The sequence below is a fragment of the Typopeltis vanoorti genome, chromosome 5 (genome assembly GCF_054136105.1).
Source record: "Typopeltis vanoorti isolate ZY-2024b chromosome 5, IOZ_Tvanoo_1.0, whole genome shotgun sequence".
Classification (NCBI taxonomy): domain Eukaryota; kingdom Metazoa; phylum Arthropoda; class Arachnida; order Uropygi; family Thelyphonidae; genus Typopeltis; species Typopeltis vanoorti.
Window position 1 is genome coordinate 47956341 of NC_143553.1, and position 26229 is coordinate 47982569.

Consider the following 26229-nt stretch of genomic DNA (forward strand, 5'->3'; position numbering starts at 1 on the left):
GATACCTTCACCAGACTAGAAAAACAATCGTACCAAATTCAAACAATACGACTGTTAGAATTTGGTTATTTACAGAGAGACAACTGATATTTTAGTCTATCACGTTACTTAAACTCTAAAAAAGTTTATTGTAGAAAATAAAAATGATATCGTAGCATGCAGATAACAAATGAATCAACATGTATATATCAAATAATAATCGCCTTTGGAAGAGAAAAATCAAAATCATTAACAAACTTAATACCCATACCCGTTCTTCATTTAAATGATACCAAATGATGAAAACAAAATGGGTATGAATTTCCAAACTTTGAAAAGCTGATGAATTTCTTTGCTTGCTGTGATCATAAATAGTTATTTGAATGTAAACATTTTATTTTTCTTGCGAGTCGAAACTTATTTCAAAACTTTACCACCCGTACATTCTAGTAATGGGGGAATTAAAAACAGAGACCATACCAAATAACGGATTTGTAATTTTGTGAATAAAGTAAAAATGAAGTGATAAGTGACAATTTGTTACTACATCTGAAGTAGATACCTTCACCAGACTAGAAAAAACAGTCGTACCAAATTCTGACAATACGACTGTTAGAATTTGATTATTTTACAGAGACAAACAGCTGATATTTTAGCCAATCACGTTACTTAAACTCTAAAAACGTTTGTTGTAGAAAATAAAAAGGTATCGTAGCGTGCAGTTAACAAGGAATCAGCATGAATGTATCAAAAAAAAAAAAAATACAGCCATTGGAAGAGAAAAATCAATAACATTAACAAACTTTATATCCAGAACCGTTCTTCATTTAAATGATACCAATATGGGTAGGAATTTAAAAACTTTGAAAAGGTGATGAATTTCTTGTTTGCTGTGATTCCAAAATAGTTATTTGAAGGTAAACATTTTTTTTTTCTTTACAATTTTCTTTCTTTCTTTCTGAGCTAATATTCATTTGAAATAAGAATACATAATTATTTATTTGTTTTGTAAAGAATATCTAATATAATAATTGTGTTAAAATATATAAATATCCCTACTGTGAAAAAAAAAAAAAAAAAAAGAGTCGGGCTGAGAGGACAACAGTCAAAATACAAATTTAATAAGACCACAACATTTTTTTTCTCCTTGTAAAAAATAATGCCACAAACTAACTAGATTTTTGTTATTTTATTTTATTTATTTATTTATTTTTGACTCAGTGAGTTAAAAGTCTTAATTTGTTCATGCAAGCCCTCAAATATATCAAGAAACTGTCAACTCTTGGAAGCAAAAATAAAAAAAAAATCGAATATTAAATTAATAACCAGAATTTTAGTGCAGAAGATTTCACCTGAAATTACAATACTGCTAGAATTTGATTATTTTACAAAGCCATTAGATATTTTAAACCAACACGTTACTACACACACACTATTTTTCACCTAGGTACAACAAGTTGGCGAGCGGATAAGAGAGATATCTTTAAGATAAGACTTAGTGAGAAATCTACAGTTTTGGAAAATAAATTCACATTTTATTTATTCGTTAATTTTGCTCAGTTATTCTGTTAGAATATGTAATTAAACTGAATTTTAAAAGTAAAATACAGAAAATAGCCATTCAATTTGAAAAAAAAAAAATAATTTCACTTGTCAGAATTCCATACCTTAACAGCACTCGGAATTCGAAACAGGAAATTACACTTACCCTAAACAAAAAGGCGCATAGACTTTCCCAACAAGCTTAGGAAACATAGCATGAGAAACTGTGGGAAGGAATTACACAGAGAACGAACCAATCGGATAGTAATCTAAATTAAATATTCAACTATAGAAAAACAGTCGTACTTCCCCGAACTGATAATACCGCGCAAAACATCAAAGGAAGAATATGAGTCATTTAAAAGGTGAATACTGCGATTTGACATTACCGCTCGGTTCCGCATTATTACTCATGAAACACACACGACTTAGGATATGTGTTTCACAAGGAACGAATCATGTGAATATTAAAAACATATAGTCACATCACAAACATCGTATGACTCTATGCTAAGGAATTAACAGTGGAACCAGAAATCTAAGGAAGGAAAGTCAAATAGCTTTTCAGATTATTACAGAAATTTCGTTCTTTCAAGATTGTGTTTTTGTGTGTTGTGGTGTGGATAAAAATTCAACTATTTTGGAATATGTATTTGCATTAAGAAGAATCATTCTGGAAAACTGTAAGTAAATTTAAATTATCATTAGAATTTCTAGACTACATACAAAAAAGTTATTGCAACCTTTAAAATCTCCGTTTATTTTAAAAATACCGTTTGGTTTTTTCTCTTCATGTAAACTAAAAAAAAAACACCATTTCCCAAACATTTGTAAACAAGATAACGTTAATTCGAAAAAGATGTTGTCATTTGCCAATAATCTTTTAGTAATATAACCTCCAACTGATAATGAAAACTTCGAAGCAAAAAAAAAAAAAAAAGTGTATGTTTGAAGGACACCACCATATAATAAAATTATTCAGAAAAGCTCGAAACACAACCGCCACTAGCCTCTACTCTAAGAATTCCCACCCTTTAACAGTAAAGAAATACCCCAAAATGTATTGGAAATTAGTACGCCCATCTATAGAAGGAAAAAAAATGTATGTTTGAGTGACATAGCATAGAATTAATTATTCAGAAAATCTAATCACACCCGCTATCACGACATACTCTAAGAATTCCCACAGACGACAATGACGGATGTGTCACCCTGGGAAAATTCAAAGATATCTTATCTCAAAACATAGCCCACAATTCCATAGCCAAACCAAAATACCACATAAAGACATAACGTCACGATTCTTATCTTATCTTGATCTTGTCAGAAGTGTCCACCAATGACAACACGATTACTTATACACTAATCTATTTCCCTTTCCATTCAAAACAATAACGTCACTTATCTACAAATGACGACATTTATTTACAAACAAACCAAAACACAAGAACTGAAGCCATTGACCACATATGCTCCCAGTGAAATTCCTGACTCAGGAAGCCACGCACACCGGAAGCATTTGGTTTAAAGTGTCCCACCAATCACAACACGAATCCTTATCTCTACCATCACCCATAATCCCATACGCGAACCAAAACACAAGAACTGAAGCCAGTGACAAATATGCCCACAGGGAAATTCCAAACATTCCAGACCCATGAAGCCATGCACAAAATGACGTCTGGAAGCCACGCCCACTGGAAGCAGTTTGTCAGAAGTGGCCGCACTACTACTGTGGTGCCACGAACACTGAACTCCGAGAGGTATCGGAACATTGTGGACATATTCTGCAATGCTTCCTACTTTATGGCGTTTCTATGAAATGACTATTGTCTCTTTTAGCAAGACAATGCAACATGCCATAAAACTGCTGGTGCGTGGTTTGTGGACATGAATGGCATCGCACTTCACTGGCCTCCACAGAGCCCTGAACTCAACCCTATTGAACATTTGTTGGATAAACTAAAGCATTGGGTGAGGTCATGGGACTGCTTCACAACAGTCCAGGACCTTATTATATGCCTACAGAAGAATGGTCTAAAATTGCCATTGATCGCAATCGTACTCTTGTGGGAAGTATTCCTCGTAGGATTGCTGCATTTATCGCAGCGAAAGGAAGTCCTACATCTTATGGGGGCGTCATGGCAAGTTATTCATCACACCATGGTGACCGTCAACTTTTTCCCAAGGAGTATATTTCAAACGCTGAAATCACAAAAATAATGTTTTGATAACATTTGCCTAAGCGAGTGTAGTTTAAATTTCCATGCAGATAGGTTTGATTAAAGAAAACTTATGGACTTACCATGGTATTTTCTTCGAACGCTATCAGAAATCCAGCATCGTCCTCGGCGTAAAAAGTACCGAATTTCGACCCACCATTACCATCCAATGCTACAGATAAAAAAAATCATCCCAAATATAGGATAAAAATCATACGAAGATGGACATAACCTCAACGTAGGTAGAATCATTCCTTAATAGCATAAACATTAGACATGAAAAAAAAAGCATCTAATAATACATTGTTTCGAAATATCTCATGTTGCTACGTAAGATTTTCCTAACAAAAGCACCCATAGAGTATTGTGGGCACGTCTCATTGTTTAATATGGTTCTGCTAACAATGCTCAACTCACTGAAGTATTTTGTTAAGTTGATATAATTACAGCGAGTAATAAATACAAGAAGTGAATCGTACTTGTTAAAATTCCATAAAAATACAGATTGAGGAAGGCACCGGATTAGAAAATTCAATGAGAACATTCATGAAATGCAGGCTAAACAAGTAATTACTATGTCGGACTCCTCTCTCCCATTTGTTTATCTCTTGCGTAATAGCTTTCCCGAACAATGGTCCACTAGTTGCCTAAGGTTGCTAATTAAAGGTCTTAGAGAGAGAGAGAATAAATGGGCACTCGACTTTCAAATTGAATGAGTTCGATCACAAATCTCGCTTCGAAACATGAGAACTCTTCTCACAGGAAATGGATCAGAAAGCCTTCCATTGTGGTACAACGCACTAAATAAAGGGGACTCGTGTTATGCAAGGGTCAGCAGTTTAACTATTTATAAAGCGGAAGTGAGAATTCTCTGAAGAAAGTGACCTAGCTTAGGAATATCTTCACGAAAATGGAGATATTCGAGATGGACGAGTGCCTGTTAAGATTATTTAACTGAAATCTATTTAGAAGAAAAGCTATTAGAAAACTTCAACTTGGTAGTTTTAATATCTTGTCTGGTCCAAAGAAACTCGACTTTCGGAATAAAATAGCACGATTGAGGGTAACAGAACTTAAGATATTTTAATCTGAGTTAAGGTAGTATTGCACTATCCTTTAACTCGATACCTGCTGGAACCATATTTTCTTGTTTCATCCATGCATTCCTTAAACAATGATAAATGCATAACCCTTTCCAAAAAGGTCTACTTTTATTAGCGAAAATAAAACAGTTCATGGAAAGATAGACTGCTTAGAATAACTGGAATTGGTTAGCCATCTTCGAATGAATTTAAACCCACCTTTATGGGCTTAATAGGTATATTTATTATCGTGAATTCGTCTGTTGTGCAGAGGGAAGTGAGAATCTCACGGGATTCACCATATGAGATTGATCTAGAATCTAAAGTGATCACCATACTTTACGCCCACAGATGCGAGGCCCTTCGACACTTGTGCGCATGTCAACAGGAGGAGAATCCATTCCGATAATAGGGTAATCAGTCCGTATTGTGGGATGAGTTGTTTATTATTACCGGTCGGAAAATTAACTTTTCTTTTACGAACATTGTAGTTTTTAAAGTGGTAGCTATTTTGCTTGTGCAGTTGGAAAATGTTACGCATAAAGCACGTGATTTCGCGTGTTGGTGACCAATTCGTACATCCTTTATTTCTTTCTCCCCTTCAGCATCGTTATTATTGCGCTGAATTAACAATTTTTGATCATTTGCATTTATGTGCTGTTAGGTAACCATGGCAACCGACTTCATTGTATTTATTACTCAAAAAAGAACAGATCGTTTCAACATTAGTAAATCATTCATACTTGAAGACGAGGAATGAAATATCAGGTTTATAATAGAGAGAAAATTAGAAGGAAAGATGGGAGAATGTTGAGGGGTTTCATTTTTGAAGGTACATCTTTAGTGATTCAGCAACTTATTGTGGACAGTGGCTTGGAGAAATGACTCGATCTATTAAATGAAAACTGAACCATAAGGAAGGCGAATTTCACTAGAAATTCAATTCCCATAGATACAGTAAATACATTAATCCATTCTCTCAAACACTTGATATCAAAAAGGGGAAAAAATCCTTTTAAACATCAAATGGAGAACAAAATACTAAAAATAGCCAACCATACTTACGTATTCGTTCTATTTCACTGCTCGAAGCAGAGTCCATAATAATTCTTAAAGATAGCAATATTTGCAATATATGTCTTACAAAAAAATCAAACATTTTCTACAGAGTTCTATTCGCCGAGAACATTTTTCTTTAACATTTTTTCGGTGTTCTTCAAATTCCTGAAAAACTTTCCGAACTGTAAGCCATAGCTTCAGGTGATGCTAACCTTTAGTGTACGGCAGTGGAAATGCGGTCAGCCTTCCGGAAGACAAGCCAAGTTGACATTAGAAAGGTCCACCGAATCCAATTAATCGTTTTTAGCTAGTAAACTAGGGATAGAGAAAGCGGATCGTGGAAAAAGAACCCGCAGTGCTGTCTAATTGGATGTAGCAACTTTGAATTCTGTTCTTTATATACTAGGATCAACCTCATGTAAAGAGATGTTAGATAAAGCTGGATAATATAACTGCTTTATCATTGGTTACGCTTATCTCGAATACCTGAATGTTTTCTAAATATTTAAAATGCGATAACATTTAGTGCGTTTTTGTTAAAGAAAACATAACGGAAAACTACCAGAACCAACAAAAGCAAAACTTTACATTAGTCTGTCATGACAGCTAACAGATGAAGGATCGGAGATACTAAGAATGCAAATACACACTCAATAGAAGCGTCCACTGGAAATACCCGCAATGCAGGTGAGAATGACAAAGAAAGAAATGGGATCCAATTTTCATCATTGCAGAGTGGAAATAAGTTCGAAGATGCCATCCATATGAAGATGACGGAAATTCAGGATTAGTCTTTTAAACATGAATGGTTCTTTGTATTTCTTAAAGTACTACAATACATACGAGGAACGTAAAAGAAAGATGAACATCTATCAAAAGACCTCTGCAGGTTTACGTAAAATGAGAATTCTTAGGCAAGATCGATTGCTGTTTCTTAGATAAAAATAATCTCAAGGAATTCTTTGTAAGGTGTGTGTTTTGTTGAGTGCGCCTGTTCAATATTAAGATCAAAACTTTTCAAATTACTTTGTCAAAGTTGGAAAGAGTGGAATTTGAAAGAACGATCGCTGATATTACTACGTATGCGATATGAGAATAAACTAACAAAAATGGTGAGATTAGTATAGAAACATCTTCAGCTATATTTCGGTGACAAAGAGTAGATGTTGGAGAACGCCATCTTCACAGAATTCAGAGCTCATTTACTCCTCTTGGGATTTACAGAGAAATTAACTGAACCATACTTGACGTTAAGATGATAATCTCGCCTCTTTGTACGAGATTTCACGGAAACTTGGCTCTCCAAAGCCAAGAAATATTAATAATCATTACAGAAACATTTCCAAAAGATATTTTATCATATAGATTATAATCAACCGAGGAATCTCACAAATACTAATCAATTCTAATAAAAAAAAAAAAAAAACGCATGCGCAAGCCATACTTCGTTCTATCAACAGGTAATGGGGCCTAAACAAATATTTAGTAGGATTCTGGGCAAAATTTGTTTAGCGGACTAATTTGAATAGCAATGACGAGTTTCTCCTTCAGTAAGTTTTAACACCAAGAGGATAATATAATTGCAAATTACGTCCTTTCAATCAGCCTCGTTTGTCAACTTTTTTTTTTGCGTGTAACATTTCCTTAGACTTCTGAAAAATGTTACGTTTGCATCCTTGAGGATTCCCGATATAATTCTGTTACACATAAGCAATGTAAGTTAACTAATAATGATCCAAAGATTTTTTAAACTTCCCAGCTGACTCCCGCAATGCTAATGTCAAAAGCGATGGGAAAAACATTCCAAAAAAAAAAAGTATTAATCCTTGTTGATTTTTTCTAGATCTTCGCCTTGAGATTTATTTAAATATGCCTCACCAAGCGTGTCTTATCAACAAACTAGGACGCCGTCAAATACTTGCTTAGGCATTGCGATCTCTACTTCTATAAAAACTACTCCAATCGATACGAAACTGCTTTTTCTGCCCTCGTTTAAAAATTACCCCAAAATTCCGAAGGGAGCGCGAGACACGCGATGCGAAAAATTTACAGAGGATGGAAAGAATACAACAATGAATATCTAGGGATTAGTAATCTCATGTTTTTAAATCGGGTCAGTTTATCAAGAGAAGAAATGACAACAATAAACATGAGTTCTGAGAACCTGTGGAGACGTCATTGAACCAGTTGAGTCGCAAGGAATATCTGGAACACGTGCCTGGTTTCAGCTTTGGGTAGACGAATATCGTTTATTCATCCCAAGTTTGTCATTGTAATCCTGATTACTCCTTAACTCCATTTTCTAATTTTAAGTCCGTTTATTTCATTGCAAAGTTTCTCAATTCACTTCTTTTTCAATTTTTCGTCGAATGTCCAAGATATTATTTCGAATATATAGTTTACACTTTCGTTGAATAGCAAAAGGAAAAAAGACGGGCTCAGTTCCAACGTCTTATGAAAACCTGAAAGTTTAATGACTTGAGTTATCTTTGGTATTGATATCTTTCCTTGCTTATAACAAACTGGGACACGTACATCCAATGTTGCTTACTAGCATTTCATCGTTGCAAATATAATTTGTGAATGTAGCTTTTATTGAGCAAACCGTAAGGGAATTCGGCTGAAAATTTAATGGCGAGTGTGCTCAACTTTGTTATACCGCTCTCATCGGAGATGTCAGTTTAGTGGAAGCAGTATCGTAATCCCTACTGTCTTGACATAAAAGCCAAAACACGTCCTGTTAGATTTCATATTGAATTGCCTTCTGTTTTATTCAGCGCGTGACGATAGGCTGGAGTTATAGAAAAACCTTTAGTCTGGAATTATATTCTGGATTTCTCGCAGTCAGTCAGAGATCGTAATTAACATAATGATAGATTATGTTATTACGGACAGTAGTAAATCCAATGAACAAGTGCTTTTGGGGGGTGGGAGGGGACTTTTTCCTACAACACGTATTTTTCTCGGATGTTGGAAATGGTATCAATTTTCTTTCTAGTTGCAATTTATTCCTCAAGATGTCACTTAAATTTCTACACGTTGAATCTTGTCTCAATTATAAAATTTTATAAATTTGATGAGTTCAACTAGCTATTATATATACGGACAGAATTTAGAAATTTCTTCATTGAAATATCAAGTACCCGTGCTGGAAACTCAAGTTTTTAAGTTGAGCTGTAGTCTCTCTGGGAGTGCTACGTCTCTACACCTCTAACGCGGCTTCATCTTAGCAGTCAAGGCGTCTTCATTAGAGCACTTCCGGTGACAGAGGACGAGCTTTGCAGATAAGGAAATAAATTTGAGGATGTTAGAAATACTTGAGACTTGGCTGATAATTTAAGTTTTATAGTCTTCACAATATAAAAAATATAAAATAAAATTCTGCTTTGTGAACTACTATTTTTTTCCCCTTTAAATTATCTCGCCTTACACCGGGTACTAATTTTGATAAAACAAAAAAGGTATTCAAGATCACTGTTGCCTAGGAAACCAAGCTGTTAAATAATGCAGGGTATGCAGAAACACGCTTGTCTAAGTTACTGCTTGTACAGACGATCACTTTTCGCTATTTTGCTGCAAACGGGTAAGACTAAGTACACATTTATGCAAATATCATGAATAAATGAGCAGCAGTTTTTAATTATATCAAATAATATTTTAGTAGTGGAACGTACTTTTACTATGTGGGTACTCCTTTTAGAAAGTGGAAAACATTGACCCTGAACAAAACAACCGTTTACATTTATCTCCACTTCTCTGGATGTGCGAGCATCTCGCTTCAATAGCAACATTTACTGGTTCTCACCGCTCCTCCCCCCCAAACAAAATTGGAATTTATAGATCAAATTAAGGAAATATTCAAAGAATAAAAATAATGCGAAATATCAGGTCTTTCACCAAATGCAGTAACTCTTTAATTTTCTTTGAAATTAAATGGGTTTCTCTTTCTATCCATTCTATGAGAATGGATAGAAATCTCTCGTAACGTCCTGGAAGATGTTACAATTTCGTTTAAGATGGTAATTTATTATTTCAAGCTTTCAGGTTAGTGTGCAGCGAATGGAAGATTATCCAGGATTCGTTACACCTTTTAAAAATAATTTCGAGAATATTACAACCTCAGATTAGTCCTCGTGGATTAAAAGAATGCCTGAATGTGATACCTTACATTCTGGAATGCCAAGTAAAGATGGATTGCGATTCCAGTTTCCTCAAAACGAGATAAGTTGAGAAGAACACTACAGATCTTCTGGTTTTCTGAAATAAGTATTCGTAAAGAACTGTAAGTAAACGGAACATAAATCTTTTGAATAATAAGTTTTAAAGGAATATATATTGGAAACAGATGCTATAAGACAAGAGTCAGGCATTACATTTATCATGCAGCATCTCAAACTTCACAAATACTATCTTAAAAACCATAATTCTGACTTCGAGTAACATCCATTTTTTTCTTTTTTATTCAGTCCATTCTTTAAATCCGTACTTAGATGACCAGATTGCCTCCCGTTTGCTAAGCTTAATTGAATGTAAATTGAAATTTAAAAATTGTCACTTAATTTTCTTCAGTCGTTCCTGCTTTTTATTGTACTTGAAACCTAACAAACAAAAACATTCACCTTTTTCTTTGCGTCTCAACCCTAACTGATGCAAATTGCTATCTTCGAACGACTCAATGTTAAGTTGCATCGAGAAGAATAAAATTTATTCCTCCCACCAAGTAATCCATATGTACAAATTAAGACGGATACAATTCAGAGTATTAAAAATATTGTGATGAAAATTACGAGTTTAACATTTCTAGCGAACAGTGGCTCACCCAAGGGGGGAGGGGGGAAACTCCCTCCAAAATAAGGAAAAAATAACGCTAGAAAATTTTCCAAAAATTTTTTCCTAATTAAAATTCATTTATGTTGTGTCGTTTCTTCTATTTTTATACTACTCATGAATTAGGGGTCACATAAGGCGGGAATATTCACCCTCGGGAATCACGGCCGCTGTGAAAGCAAGGCGAACGAAGTAGTGCTCGGGCGGACCGAGCGCTACTACGTGTGCCCGAGTCGGGCCAGAGGAGATCACGGTTTATTGACGATCACTGCAGATGCTCAGTCATAGGTCGTATGCATTCTCAAATCGTCTACCCCCTCCAAGATTAAATTGTGAGTGCGCCACTGATAGCGAATATTTAATTCCTATCGCGCATGGTACATCAGAGTCAGCCTGACTGACTTCAGATAGTGTCCGATTTTTTAAGTAGGGATTGAATCTATGATATTTATACATCACATGAGAGAGACTGCAGAACCTATAACATGTCAATAGTGTATGGAGAGAATCTGATGACGCGTAAAGTTGTCTATATGGCAAATACATTTTTTATCATTTGGTTAGTCAACCATATTTCTATTCAGTCGAAGGCTGAGTAGGATTCAAGCAGTCCTTCAATTCAAAAAAAAAAAAAATCTCTCCTTTAGTAAGACAGGAAAGGGTTAATATATAATAAAGCCAATTCCCGTTTTCTCCTTATTATTCGAAGTAAACACTGCCGTATTTTTCAAGCTGCGATAAATCAGCAATTTAATCCTTTCGATAGCCAGAATGATTTCTTCGGTTTATCACAAGAAACTATCTTTTAATAGATTGCGTAGACTTCTATAAAGAAGTACTTATTTTTGCAGATGTTAGTACATACAACGTAGCCAATATCTTTTATTATCCTTATTAATGGCGGTCTCGTCTATGATTAGTTATTTTGCTGCAGGAGCAACATCCGTAAAAGATAATACTATGGTAAGTAACAGATGTTTTGTCTATGCATTATTTTTGGCTAAAAAAAGTATTGATTTCTAGATAATCTTCGAATGCATGTGATTGCAAAGAAATGTTTTACGATGTATTTATCAAAAGAAAGGCAGCTTTTCTTGCGTTCAAAGAAAAGCATAAGGAATGCCGTTTAAATAAAAAGAAACACGATATTATAGAAAGTCTTATATATAAATATCCTAGCGGAACACTGGATGCATGGAATTCAATTTACTGTATTTTTCATTTCTTTTTTTTTTTTTTTTCCCGAAAGAGATAAGTCGCTTTTACAGCTGAAAGCAACTCATTTGGAAGGGATTACCAAACTCAGAACGCACCGATGTTAAAATGTTATCCGCTGCGTGCTTCTAACAAATCATCCCGTGCCTTAAAGGATGTTCAGAATTTCACTTAGTCGCGAGCCGCATGATTGCCATTTCAAACAGAATGAAAGAGAGATTCAAAACATTACTTTCCTCTTCAGTACTCTATTTAATTACCAATATCATTCCCATTCGATGCTTTGATTGTTCTGCAGTGAGAAAGCACGAAGAAAGAAAGAAAGAAAGAAAGAAAAAAATCCTTTATTCTTTCTTTAATCTTCAAAAGTTTGGTGCTTCATGTAAGCAGAAGCTTCTGAAGGTGATTTTTGAATGCAATGTTCATATCTTAGAGTGCCGTTGTTTTTCTGCGATCAATTAGCTTATTGACATGAATCCGCAAGGTGTTTTCAATTATTAGCGGAAGGTAATGAGCCATCAGATGATTTTCTGGTCAGCTAAAGTAATCCCAAAATTGTTTTGAAATAAAAAAAAAGAATTACTTAATCGAATAAGATAGCTATTTATGTCTTTAATGGCAACTTTAAGGGGAACTCATTACTCTTAAAGCAAGTTGCCTCAAGTCTGCCATTATTATAAGTAAATTGAGCGACTGTTGAAACAAACATTCCAATTGTTTTTCTTTTCAGATGCCCGTTTTCTAACAATATTCCAAATTTTGATGCCAGGTTAAAAGAATTTCACTTATGCGTCTATTGTATCACGTCTCATATCACGTGTATTGAAACTCAAGACAAATTATTTATCATTCAAGTATTTATCAAATACATGTCATATTTAACTTATAGGCTGCGAATCCTCTTATGGCTTGTATGATTTTAAATGATAAAGTCGGTTTTCTCGCTCAGTGTGTGACCAGCTTATTTCTATGACAGCCTGCATGGGCATTAAAATTTCCGTTTGGTATCTGGGATCAGACTTCGGATTATTTAGGCTTCGGTGTGCCCATGCGCTAACGTCCGTAGTTTACAACCTATACCTGACGGATGGTGTAAAATGACACACTTTTCTGACCAATTTTGCGAATGAATTTTCAATTGCCATAATAGAGAATTATAATTGCGATCTGTAGAAGTTTTTTTAAAAGTCAAGTGTGAAGCAAATATCTACTGACTTTCATAGTTCTATACATAAATTTAGGGGGGAAAATACAGCTCTGACAACATGAAATCCAGGAGAGAAAACACATTGAAAAAAAAAAAAAGCAATTTTTTCAGTTAATCTTAAAATATTAAATAAAAATTCGATTATGAACAAAAAACCAATTAGCCAAAAATGCTATTTGCAAATAATTTTTCCAATAAATGAGTCCATACATCTTACTTTATCCTACCAATAAACGACTAAATTAGCTATTCTTTGGTTGTATAAAAGTAGTGACAGAATTAGTAAGCTATGAGTTGCCTCTCGGTGACCTCCAAATAAGCCATCGGTTTTCTATTACCTTATTAAATTTTTTTCAGAATCTGCCCTATTGAAACAAGGTTTAGTTAGTCCTCGTTAATAAGTTCATGAGACAATTGCTCGTAGGTTTGCTTCCCTAAAGGAACTGATCAACATATTGAGGTAGGAATCCAATTAGGAACAGTCAGTGTGTGCTTGGGGGTAAGTAGAAGATATGGTTTTCTGTCAGATATGCTAATGAAATCACGATTCGAATGGAAGAGAGCTTAATGACATTCGTAAAAGCGGATTTGAATACCAATAGAGTTTTCTCTAAATGACAACAATGGATCATTCTCTCCCGTTTATCTTTCTGAATTAACTTCAATGTTAGGATTAGATTTATTTAAAAAAATGTAGTTGACATTAAATGAGAATGTTTTATGGTTACGGTAGAATTGTCTTGAATGCCCTTAATAAGGCTTATTAAGGGGCATTCAAGTGTGAAATCAATACTTCCTGACAAGCCTGTACAATGAACTGTCAAATTCATCAGGCTTGATAAGTACATTGCGACTTATTTCATAAGTTTACAAGACATTAATTTATAACATTTATTATGATAAAAATAATTGTATTTTGCCAAATATTGCCAGCGTTACGACTGCACCGCTTACATAGTTATAAAGGAAAACCAGTGGGTACCTTTATACCTCAAAGTAACCGCAAGTTTATTTTAAATAATCTTTTTCTTTCAAGATTTAACTGTAAATAAATGACAAATGCCGAATCAAAGGAGCGCAGTTTGTGTAAATATCATTTACACCTCAACTTCCGGAAAATACCTCATCCCTCCAAACTTTACACGATGTGTCACATCGCACTGTGTGCATTTGTTCCTTCAACTCGCTCAATGCAGTAAGAGCAAGAAACGCAGTCCTCATTGCAATGACATGTGGTAGGTGATTTATGAGACTGCCGACTATTTCAAATCTCATTCAAACAATGCAAGAAGCTGCAAGTCGATCCATCATCATTACGGACTGTGCCTGATAGCGAACGACTACCAACACAACAGACAAGTCATTATTTGATTTTTCTGAATGCAGAAGGTTCCGTTACACAAAAGAAATTGTTTACCAGCTATTAACGTACGTGATTCATGCTGGAAAAATGCGTCGAGTATTTATTAGGTAATATGAAATATATACTGAGCACGATGTAGGGAAAGAAACCGTTAGAAGCATTTTATGTATGTTAGTTTAGTGTTTACTTGGAGAAGTCAGACGCATCTCTTCTAGTCCAAACACCGGCTATGTTAGCCTTACTAACAAGTCTATAAATGTCTTTGGTCATAGACGGGGATTATAGAATTGCTTACGAAGTAAATTAGAGTAAACAACATTACTGGCTAGACGGGTGAAGCAATTATGCTTTTCATATTCCCCTTTATCTGTGTATGGAAACTTGGGGTGGTGGGATTGTGAGCTTCACGCTTGCCCTTCGGGAGCTGTGGAGTTAACTGTGTTCAGATGGGGGCAGGATTGTCTTGGGTCTTTGTGATTGTAGTGTTCGGAGAAGAACTTTTCAGCTAGGTCATGAAGAAGCGGAAGGATGTATGGCATTCTGGTCTCTCGGAGGATCTGGGTGTTTCTAATAAACCATGGCGCGTCCAGTATCATCCAAAGGCACTTATTCTGTAGTCGCTGCAATTTTAGAATGTTTGAATTCGAAGTATGGTTCCATGCTGGGAAGGCGTATGTGATTATAGGGCATATCACCATCTGGTATAATAGTAGATTTGTTTCGTGTATTTAGTTTGATGCCACGGTTAATCATGGAGTTGAGCTATCTTAGCACCTATGAGTTTGATGTGAGTGCGAAATCGGAGCTTTTTTTTTGTCTGTCGAGTTGTAATCCGAGATAATTGATTTCTGTCCATCATGGAATCTTTTCTCCGACGAACTGGATACCATCATTGATGGAAGCTTTTCTTCTGGAAAATCGTATGGCTGTGCTTTTATGAGGGGTATAATTGGATCCTCCAGTCGGAAACCATTTCTCTGGTATAGTGATACTGTCCTGGAGTCGTCGGATTGCCAGTGGGGGGCGGAGAGAGAGAGATCTTGTTAGTATTACTGTGTCGTCTGCGTATAACGCTGTAATGGTTGTTCTTGAATTGTGTGGAATGTCTGCGATGTATATTGAGAATAGTAGGGGGGGAGGGGAAACAGTGTGGAGCCCTGTGGAACTCCTGCTAGGATTTTGGGCCTGGTTGAGATTGTTTCGTTGATTTTTACCTGCATGGTTCTTTCTCAGAAGTATGTTTTTATTAATCTTATTTAATTTATCAGCATATTTGCTTTTATGAGTTTGTAGAGAAGGCCTTGGTGCCAGATCTTGTCCAAGACCTTAGCGACGTCTAGGAATACCCCACCGGTGTGCAAATTCCAATTATATCCTAGTGTGACGAATTTTACTATTCAGCGGATTTGCTGAGTTGTGCTGTGCTCTCTTCGGAGGCCAAATTGTTCATTTAGGATTCCTAGTTTATCTGTTATTTCTTATAATCTCGAGAGGATGACTCTCTGTGACTTTTCCTAGGTTGAATAGTAGACTGATGGGTTGGCAACTTTGGGGGAACTGGGGATCATTGCCCGACTTCTTTATGGGTATGATGTCAGCGGTTTTCCCATGCTGTGGGAAAGTGCTGCATTCTTAATATTGCGTTTGTTATGTTGACAAGGTGCACTATAGCCTTTCGTGGAAGCAACTTTATAATTTTGTTTGTGAGACCATCTGATCCTGGGGATTTTTTTATTGTTGAGATGCTTTATGTTCTTTATTTCTGCTGGAGTAGTCATGCGTTCTGAGTTGTCCTTGGATGGCTATAAGGTGTGCTTAACCTGTTGATGAACTTTGTAGTGAGGTTAATGTTTATGTTTTTCCATATGATGGTCTACATTGTTTTTCCAGATTGCCCACGACAGCTTCGGCTTTTTCCATATCACTGTGTGCAATACCGTGTATGATCTGCATGGCGTGGGGAGCGACTTACGTTGGGTACGAAGGGTTCTCAGGAATTTTCAGATTGTATGATCATCTGGGTTGAGTCCTGTTAGCTTGCGTTTCCATTTCTGATTTCTGTGGTTTTGAAGTGCTTCTCTGACTTGGCTGTTCATGTGGTTTAGGATTTTGTGTCTTGTGGGGCTCTTGTGTTATCCATTTCCGGCATTGTTTTTTTTGTTACAATTAGGTCCATGATGTCCTATGGAAGCCGGCTGGTCAGATAGGTGATTGAAGTTCTGGTGACTGATGATAGCGCTTTGTTGATTTGATAAGTTATTCACAGCTTCATCCATCTCTTCTTTTTTGGGGATGCTGGGCCGATATGTTCCGGGAGAATTTTGGATAGCTTGTCCCATGCTATGAAGGAGTGCGGGAGGTTGATCTTGAGTTCCTAGTTAAAGCAGGAGTTGTGGTCTGAGGAGAGCCTGATGATCGTCTCTAGTTGATAATGATAGCTGATGTTTCTGAAAATAATGTCTAGTACATCTCATCTGCCATGAGGACTGTGATGGTGGGTTCGGTGGGTCCTGCTACTGCAACTGAGGTTTGTGTTGTATAGTTGTTTAGTGTGGGGCCATTTTTTGTTGATTGTGGTGCTGAACCATGTTGTGTTCTTGGCATTTAAGTCTCCTGTGTTCTGATGGTGGAGTCTGTGGAGACGAGGATGGTGTCCAGGTCTGACATCAGCATGAGTTGCTTGGTGAGTTGTAGGCTGCATATATTTTTATTCTGCCAGCATTATTAGTGTGCACTTCTATACCGGTTACCTCCAAGTTTTTGGTTTGAGAGTTGATGGTTTCGATGTAGATGGCAGTTCCTCCACCTCTAGTGTCGAGTCTTTCCGTCCGGTACAAAGAGTAATCTCTTCGTTTTCGGTTATTTGCAGGTTGGAGGGGCATTTCATTGATTAATATTATTTCGGGGTTGAGTCTGTGTGCAAACTCTTGTACTTCCAGCACCTTGTTGGCAAGACCGTTGCATTCCAGGCAGCGATTAGCAGGAAGGGATTGTTTTTATTCATGACTGAGAGCTGTCAGAATGGAGTGGATTCCTTGCAGGAATACCTTTGTGAAAGATGGCTGGTTTTACTGAATTCACGGAGCATTGTGGCTAGCGAGGCAGTCAAGATTGCTGCTGGGTTTAGAGCTTGTTTGGTCATTAAGAGCTGTACTATTTGATCGCATTGCTTCTGCATAGGTTTTAATTGGAGATTGGATTCTTTCCTGAGTTGTCGGGTTTGGATTTCTTTGTATTGGGAGATGATCACTCTGGTTGCTTTGAGTGGCATTGACGGGGGTAGTTGTTACAGCCCCAAGATTTTTCGGATGGAGGCTGCAACCACTATAAATGGCGGGATGAGGCTCGCCGCAGTTGGCACATCTGGCCGATGTGGTTCTTGACTTGATGATTTTCACGGCATTTTAGGCACCTATACTCTGCTTTGCATATTTTTGGGCATGGCCAAATTTTTGGCATCTATGGCATTGCACTGCCGAAGCTCTTTTTCCGAGTGGTTCTGTGGTGATCCTGAGACCGCAGTTATCTGTAAATCTGTTTTTGGTTGTTAATGTAGACTAGCACTAGCGACATTGGTTTCTTATCTGATCTGTACATCTTGCTTACTTCGATTAGGGTCAGTCCCTGGTTGATGAGGTCTGTAGTGATCTCGTCAAACGCGATGCCCACGGCAACCCCTCGGAGCACCACCATTAGATTTCTTTCGCTACTTAGAGCGAAGGTATGATATTGTAGTTTAGAATTGTCCATCATTATGATCATCTGTCTGTAATTAGCAACAGTGGTAGGTTGGATTTTATACTCCCTCATTTGCATTTTTGGCCGAGGAGTAGGCGATATTTTGTTCCGCGAGGATCAGTGAGACTGAAGTCCACTTTTCTTTGTCTCGTAGTACTACTGGGACCACCTTTTTGTTGCTTGGGGCATCTTGTGCAGATGAGTCTTCTTCCATTTGATCATCTCCGGTCCTACGTCTTTTGCTGGTGTGTACCTCCTGAAAGCCCGTCTGCTGGGGCGTCTTAGTTAGGAAGACTTTTCTCCTTCTGTATCCTCTTCACCTTCAGGATCCATTCTGCATACAGGTTTAGGAAACCCGACCAGTCGGTCTTGAATTTCTTCAATAGCGTTTTGAACAGGTCAAGCGCTTGATCTGTGTTCAAGTGCAGTATTTAAATCGTTTAAGTTATCCATACAGAATTCCCCCCGCTGGAACCACAATAGTTTGTTGTCGGCCTTGGAGACGCTTATGAGTTGTTCTGATTCATAAATGTTATGCACAGGTTTAAAAATAATAAAATTGGTATTAGAAATACACCAATTTTACACAACCGGAGAACTTGTAACCAAACAGTTAAAATTACTTATATTTTATAATTATTTGAACTCCATCAATACTAGATAATAATCGCTCACAATATCAGGAACACAAAATTACCCAATTCACTGTATCAATCTTCATGCAAATTCGCATTTGCCTTGGCTCTCATCCATCATTAATTTTTCAATCGATCACCAACCCATGAGATACTTTACATATTAATTCGGAAATTATATATCTTTCATATACAAGTAACAAAAAGCTGTATGACGATTAAAATACTCAGGATTGAAGATAGTTACAGAAAGATTCGTCTCTTATCTACGAAGTTAATTAAATCTAAGAATAAATTATATTCTTTTTAATCCTATATCTAATTGTAAATTAGAATTATGCGACGTCGTAAGCATCTATATATACACAAGTAATCTAGTCGTGAAGATACTTCACACGTTAACTGTTTGCCTACACCTGGATAAAGGATTAAACCAGGAATATAATTTATCAAGTTTAATAGATGGGAAATGAACCCAGGTCTCTTTTCCACGCATACGACAAACCAGCACGATAGTCCACACAATCATATTTAAGAGAAATGCATTTTAACTCAGAAATAACATGAGAAATTACACATTAAAATCCCGCCTTGCCCCCCCCCCCCCACCCAAATATTTTTTGGGGGGAATATTTGAGTAAGAGTGGGGATCTGGAGGTCGAACTGATGACTATCCCCTTTTCCACAAACTGTTATAAAAACGTATTCAACAGTACGAGATCCTGTTCGATGTCTCCAATGTCTCCAGAAAATATAACAATAAAATCGCGTCTTAGAGAAACCTCCTCAAAATTGAATAAAACAAGTCATTAAAAAATGAAACAGACCTACAAGGATAGCTTCATTCGAGAATTTCTATGAAGGGCTGCGCGAATTTATTCCACGTTAAGCCTTCTGATCCAGTACATTAGAAGTAAGCCATCTAATTCTGGAAGTGTTTACCTCTGAACGAAACCTATTTTTAACGTGGAGGTAATGACCGCCGCCCTTGTGTACTTCCATTTCCTTAAGTCTCAGATGTAGCATCAACTTTCGTCAGCCTAATAAGAACTTCCTCTTGTATTCGTAGGATAATTTTAAGAAGGTATCAGATGCCCGGATGAAAATGCTATTTCTGCCTGACGGTAATCCTTTCTTCTTATGAGCAAGGACGAAAATGATTCTTCCTACAAAGATGTTCTAATAGGTTCAAATTTCAAAAAAAAAAAACTGTTCGCTGGTTTCGGATCGTATTTCTAGCCAAGATTTTGTTTTGTACGGTTCTTTTTAGCCGGAGAAGTATTAGTGTTTGAGCAATCCCCGAGGTAAAAATTCCTGCAGGAGAAAACTTCAAGAATGAAAAATGCATTAACCGTAATGGTTTATGAAATATTTTTTCGATCTCTTTTGCCAAATCGAAAAATACTCATTTTTGTCCAATCTTCAGAATAAGGTTTAGCCCTGGTTGCATTAATTTTTTAAATTAAAATTATTTCGAATTATCTCCAATAAATGCTTTTCCATTCTATAAACTAAGTGGGTTATTTCCTGGCTTAAATCCCCTTGGTGATTCACAACATGATTCCTAGTACAACTTTGTTTTTCATAAGCCCATTTTTTAAACATTAAATAGAACAGTTGAATGCTGTTCTATTATGGTAAAAACTATTGTGACGCAACAATGCTGTTGAAAAGAAATAACCGAGGAGGAGCAGCAGCAGAGGTTCACTGAAAAATTACAAGAAATTTACTGGAAGCTTTATCAGCTGTTACTCCATTATTACAGTGAAATGAAACAAACGGAAAGCCTTGTCTAAATTATTCAACGGTTCGAATTCCTTCCCTAACACAAAAAGTTTTTTTTTTTAAAGTTCAATAACGTTCTTATTAAGGATTTGTCCTGCTATTTTTTTTAATTTCCATTACACTAAAACCATTTTTATTCTATCATAAATGTCTAGTGATACGGCATGGTTTAACACTAGGATTTATTAAAGTAGCAGAAGCGAGGAATTACATTATTCAAGTGTTTGTGTAGGTAGCAAAAAGAAAATAGATAAAATATTGGGAAATATTTTGTCTATTGGGACAAAATGTCCGAAACTTCTTAATTTTTTAAGTGCCGAAAAGCAGCTCATTTTCTGAGTGCAAACTTCTTTCAAAAATGTCGAAAAATTTAGGTTTTAAAAATGTTAGAAAACTCATTTGAAAAACAAAAAAGTCGAACATTTCTCAAAATAATTTCTCCTATTATTGCGACGGCAATTGGTAATAACGGAACTACAATAATGACCATTTTGAATCTTGGACAAAATAAAATATTACCTTCCCTTATTTTTTCTAGATAAAGGATTAATAAGTTAAAAAATACTTCCTTTGATAAGCATGTATATACAAAAGACAATAAAAGGGGCAACTTTAAATCAGTGGAGAACAAATACGAACAGCAGCAACGGACACGATGAAATAATTTAACATATCGAAAAAGGAAGCCGGTAAAGCAGATATAACAAACAAACAAAAAAAAACAAAAGCAAGAAATAAAAATGAAGGTATACCGAATGATGGTTCTGTAATTAAGCACAAAATAAAATTCTTTTAATTACAGCAAAAACGAACATATAATTGCCCGCTATTTCCTTCTCTAACCTTAGCAGCACTTACAAGCAAACCCCAAACACCGAGAACTTTTCAGTATAAACTAATGGAACGATACGACTCCTTATTACAGGTATCTGCATACTAACCACGTTACATTCTTTCCCAAATTAATTCGTAAAAGCAGCTTTTACTCTCGCAACGATTTTTCTAAAGCTAATCATCATATAATCTGATTTAGCGCGACCGAGGCTCATGTTTCTACTTAAATTAAGATATAATCAAATTGAGAAACTTTATTGGCTGATTAGTCAAGACGTAATTGCATCTCGATCTAAATTTAGTAAAAAAAGAAAAGAAAGCGACTTCGACATTGTACATTACGGGCAATCTTACTGTGTGTAGAAAACTGAAATGAATCCTTAATTTAACCCTAAAGCAATATCGTATAAGAAAAGATGGTGTGTGAGTTAATGATATCTTATTAGAAAAGTGAAGTTATTTTGAAACGCGGGTCTTTCATAAGCTACCTGAACGACTGTATTTATACCACTTTTCATTGTTGAAGTGAAGTCAATATTATTAACTTCAACAATAAAAAGTATTGTTGAATAAGGTCAGTATTGTTGACATCGATTATTTAATGTTGATTTATAATGTTATCGAATAAGCCATTTCTTTAGCATTAAAATCCTGTGCATCCAGTGAGATATTAACAATAAGATTCATTCATTATTACATCACAAAAACATACTATTATTTGAGTGGTAATACTTTGTAAGTCAAATAATAGTAACATTTAGTAAGTTATTGGTGTTCTTTACGCAATGTACGAAGTATTGTTCAACACGAAACACTTAATATTTTATGCTTTTATACTTCGCAAGTGAATTTGGTTTAACCACTTTCAATCAAAAAGTAAAAAGATAATACCGCATTGCGAAATAGTTATTAAATTTATTCTCTATAAAAACGAAACAAAAATGTAATTAACTCCGAAACCATCTGATTCAAGTTATTTTAAATAAATTTGCTTTCATTTTAGTGGGGGAAAAATCTCATTAGGTTCATTGACACACACACCGAATCCATTATTAAAATACTTAAATTGTCTCCATTGTTATTTATGTTGAAATACAATATTTCAAATATCACCACGCCTCACACTGCATGTTATTAAAAATTAATTACTCTTTCAGATGTTTTATTAATTCATCTTCTTCAGGTTACCTCTTTGAAATCACTTAAGCAAATTAGCCTTCTAATTTCCTATTCATAATACTATATTGACAAGGAATAAAGAGCTAGCAGTTCACGGTATACTTTCGCATTGCATTTGGATACTAGTGATTAAAACAAGTTCGTTCTTGCCACTAGGTGGCAATCAAAATGATTCAGAATACATCTACCTGTTTTGTTATATAAAATGGATACTTATTACTATATTTACTGAGAATTTATTGCAATATTCAAACACTACTTGAAAAGTGCCATCTTCGGTCGATGTTCATATTGATTTTCCCTTATATAAAATAAAGAACTCTGACTAGAAATACTGCTGAAGCTGAAAAAACCGTATCACATAGTCCCAATTGCGTAGATTTTTTTAGCCAGATTGAAAGATTTGCGAAAAAAATAAACATCACCACTCATTACGATTGAATGATCATCCTCAGATAATAATCCATCTATAGGCCAGAAATGCAGAGCCATTATCAAAGTAGCAATTGAATAAAAGTGTGGATCGCGATACACTAACTAGCGTCTGAATAAAATATATGAATAAAACATTGTTTACGTCATGACGAACTCAATCTATTATTCACAAGTATTTTATATTCTTGTGGTGGTAAATTACGAGCCCTCGTGATTAATATTACATTCTTCATATTACAATAATGGTATTCAACAGTCTAGTAAAATTAATGAGTTCAACAATAAACGCAATTTATTATTGTTGGGCGCTTATCTAAGGCAACAATGACAGCTTTATTTAGATATTGTTGTCGGGTATTAGCATTTTATTACAAAAAATAAATCGATCCCGTGTTTCTTTTTAATAAAATTTCATCGCTTCAGTAGACAGCGTAATAGGAAACAATAAAAATGTGAAGCCTATTATGTAAGGAAGTTGCAACACCAGAGATTTAACTGTTCTATAAATTTTAATACTGGTGAAAAGAAGAGTTTTACCAGAGGCATCTTAAAAGCGAGGTTTTCATTATGAACCAATTATTTAAACTAAAGTTTAATTAAACATTAATCAAACTTGGAAATTATCAATTTTGGTTTAAAAATCAGACCATTTTAGTGATAAAACGATTTTAAATGAGTTACAAATGGCAAAAAAACTGTCTTTAGAGACGTCTCCCCAGACGATTATTGTGAAATACATTTTTATGATCGTCTAGAATTACATTTATCAAGATCCCCTGTGGATTACTGAGATAAGAGTAATAATTATATTATCGGAGAACATACAACTAGATTGTGAACTGATAGAAGAATCGAGGTTGGACAAATGGAAATGCTTAAAATATTGTAGAACCTCAATACGAACACATCCATGAGATTTGGTGGCATATCGGTCAGAAAACGTGCAAGAAATTATCAGCTCCTTTGACCAAGCTGTTTAATTTAAGCGTCGGTAGTGGGAAGATGCCAATGGAGTGGAAAGAAGGCAAAATAGTCCAAATGCATAAAGGAGACTCCAAGACAGAAGGGGAAAATTACAGACCAATCAGCATCACAGGAGTGGTTAAGATATTGGAGATATGGGTGAAAGACAAAATTCAGGACTGGGTGGATACTAATACGATAGTCTATAAGGGACAGCATGATTTATTGAAGGGGTAGGTGTTGCCTTAGTAATCTGCTTACTTTTCATAATCAAGTGACAATGGATTTGATCAGGGACATGGACACCCAATGATACTGCTAGACTTCGCAAAAGCATTTGACAGGATTCCACATAGAACACTGTTGCATAATAAATTGGAGCAAATGGGTATGGATACGAAGCTGGTGATCTTGGATTAGAGGGTGGCTGGTGGATTGCTATCAACGAGTGGGTTATTGAGGAGAGGCCAGGAGAATGCAAGTGACCAGTGGTGTACCACAGGACTCAGTACTTAGCCTTCCGTTGTTTAATATGTATATCAATGGTATAGAAAATGATTTTAAACAAAATATTCTGTTTGCCGATGATGCTAAACTGGGAAGAGCGATGGTAAATGAAGGTGATGCGCAGATCTAGACTCTCGAATTCAGTGAGGATGAAGCTGTGGAGAGGATCCAGAGACGAGTGATAAAGACCGTGTAATTCTCCCTATGAGAATAGATTGACGATCTGTAGGCTTCAAAAATCGGTTAATAGACAAAAAAAAAAAAGACGCGATAGAAGCATTTAAGTTATTAAAAGGTTTTTTATAGGGTGGACACTAAAGACTTTCAGTTCATGGCAAAAAGGGAGAGAACAAGGGATCATCAGTGGAAATTGTATACGATAGTGTGGTTAGTAAGGGTGCTAAGGACTAGGTTTTGCGTGGAGGGTGACGAATAGATTACAAGGAGACGGTTGCATCAGTGAGTGAGTGTAAGGAGAGATGTGATAGGTATTGCGTGAATGATGGCTTTGTGGAAATAATGAATCTCCCACGATGAGGCTTCCGCCTCTACGGAGAGACCTGTATAATAATAACATTATTTTCTCGGATATCTTACATCTGTGAAAGAGCAGTATAAACCATGATTGCCTACAACTCTTCCTGTTTCCATAGAAACAGGAAGAGTTGTAGGCAATCATACACTTTAAGGATTAATTTAAAATAAAACCAATTCAGGCACACATGAAGCAGTACAAAACGTTCGTTACAAATTTCAACACCGAAGCAGTCTTCTAACGCTGCCGTATATCTTCATATATGAAACATTCTCGTGTTTACAAAGTAGGAGGTCTTTTAGGTCTCGTATTTTCAGAAGTGATCCTGCGAAAATGTTGAAAATAATGCAGGAAATATTTTAGTAAGCCACTAAGAAAGTGGTTTACTAAAATATTTGTGTTGTTTTTTTTTACTTTATATCCTTAGCTGCCAGAGAAGGTTAGTTCAGCGTCTTTCAATTCCATTATGAAAAATGGAATAGTGAATTAAGCAGTCCCAGATGGAAGTGAAGGAGCATTCGCTTCTGAAGATGCCAATTTTTCTCCGCAAACCACAATTAGGTCGACGTAATATAATTACAATTTTTAGACAATTTAAATCTTTAACCACCCGGTAATAGTGCCGTTATTTCCGATGAACTACACCATCCGAACGCAGTGATAGCCAAAATATTTAATTAAAAGTAAACGATTAACACTTAATTAAAAAAATGATGAAAATCTTAATTTCAGTCCAGAAATGAATCCCGAAACTTAATATAGAAATAAATTAGTTTTCAAATAATATTTGCAATTTAATTTATCATCACCCATCAAGAAATTTCGATTGTTCAGAAGTGATAACATTCAAATCGAATACGTGGATTTGCCCTTCCTCTCCACCCAATAAACCGAGTACGGTGGCGCAGTGACAGCTTCGAATGGATGAGTGTCGAATTGAAAGTAACAGCAAAAGAAGACAATTTATGGATGGCATTTTAATTAGCACTGATAATCTAGTAATAGGAGACAGGGCCTCTTCTCATACTGAATTAATTACGTCGCAATCTGTCTACTTTGCTGATTATACTGTCTTCTATACACGCATTCATTATTGAGAAAAATGTGTTCAGCTTTTCAAAG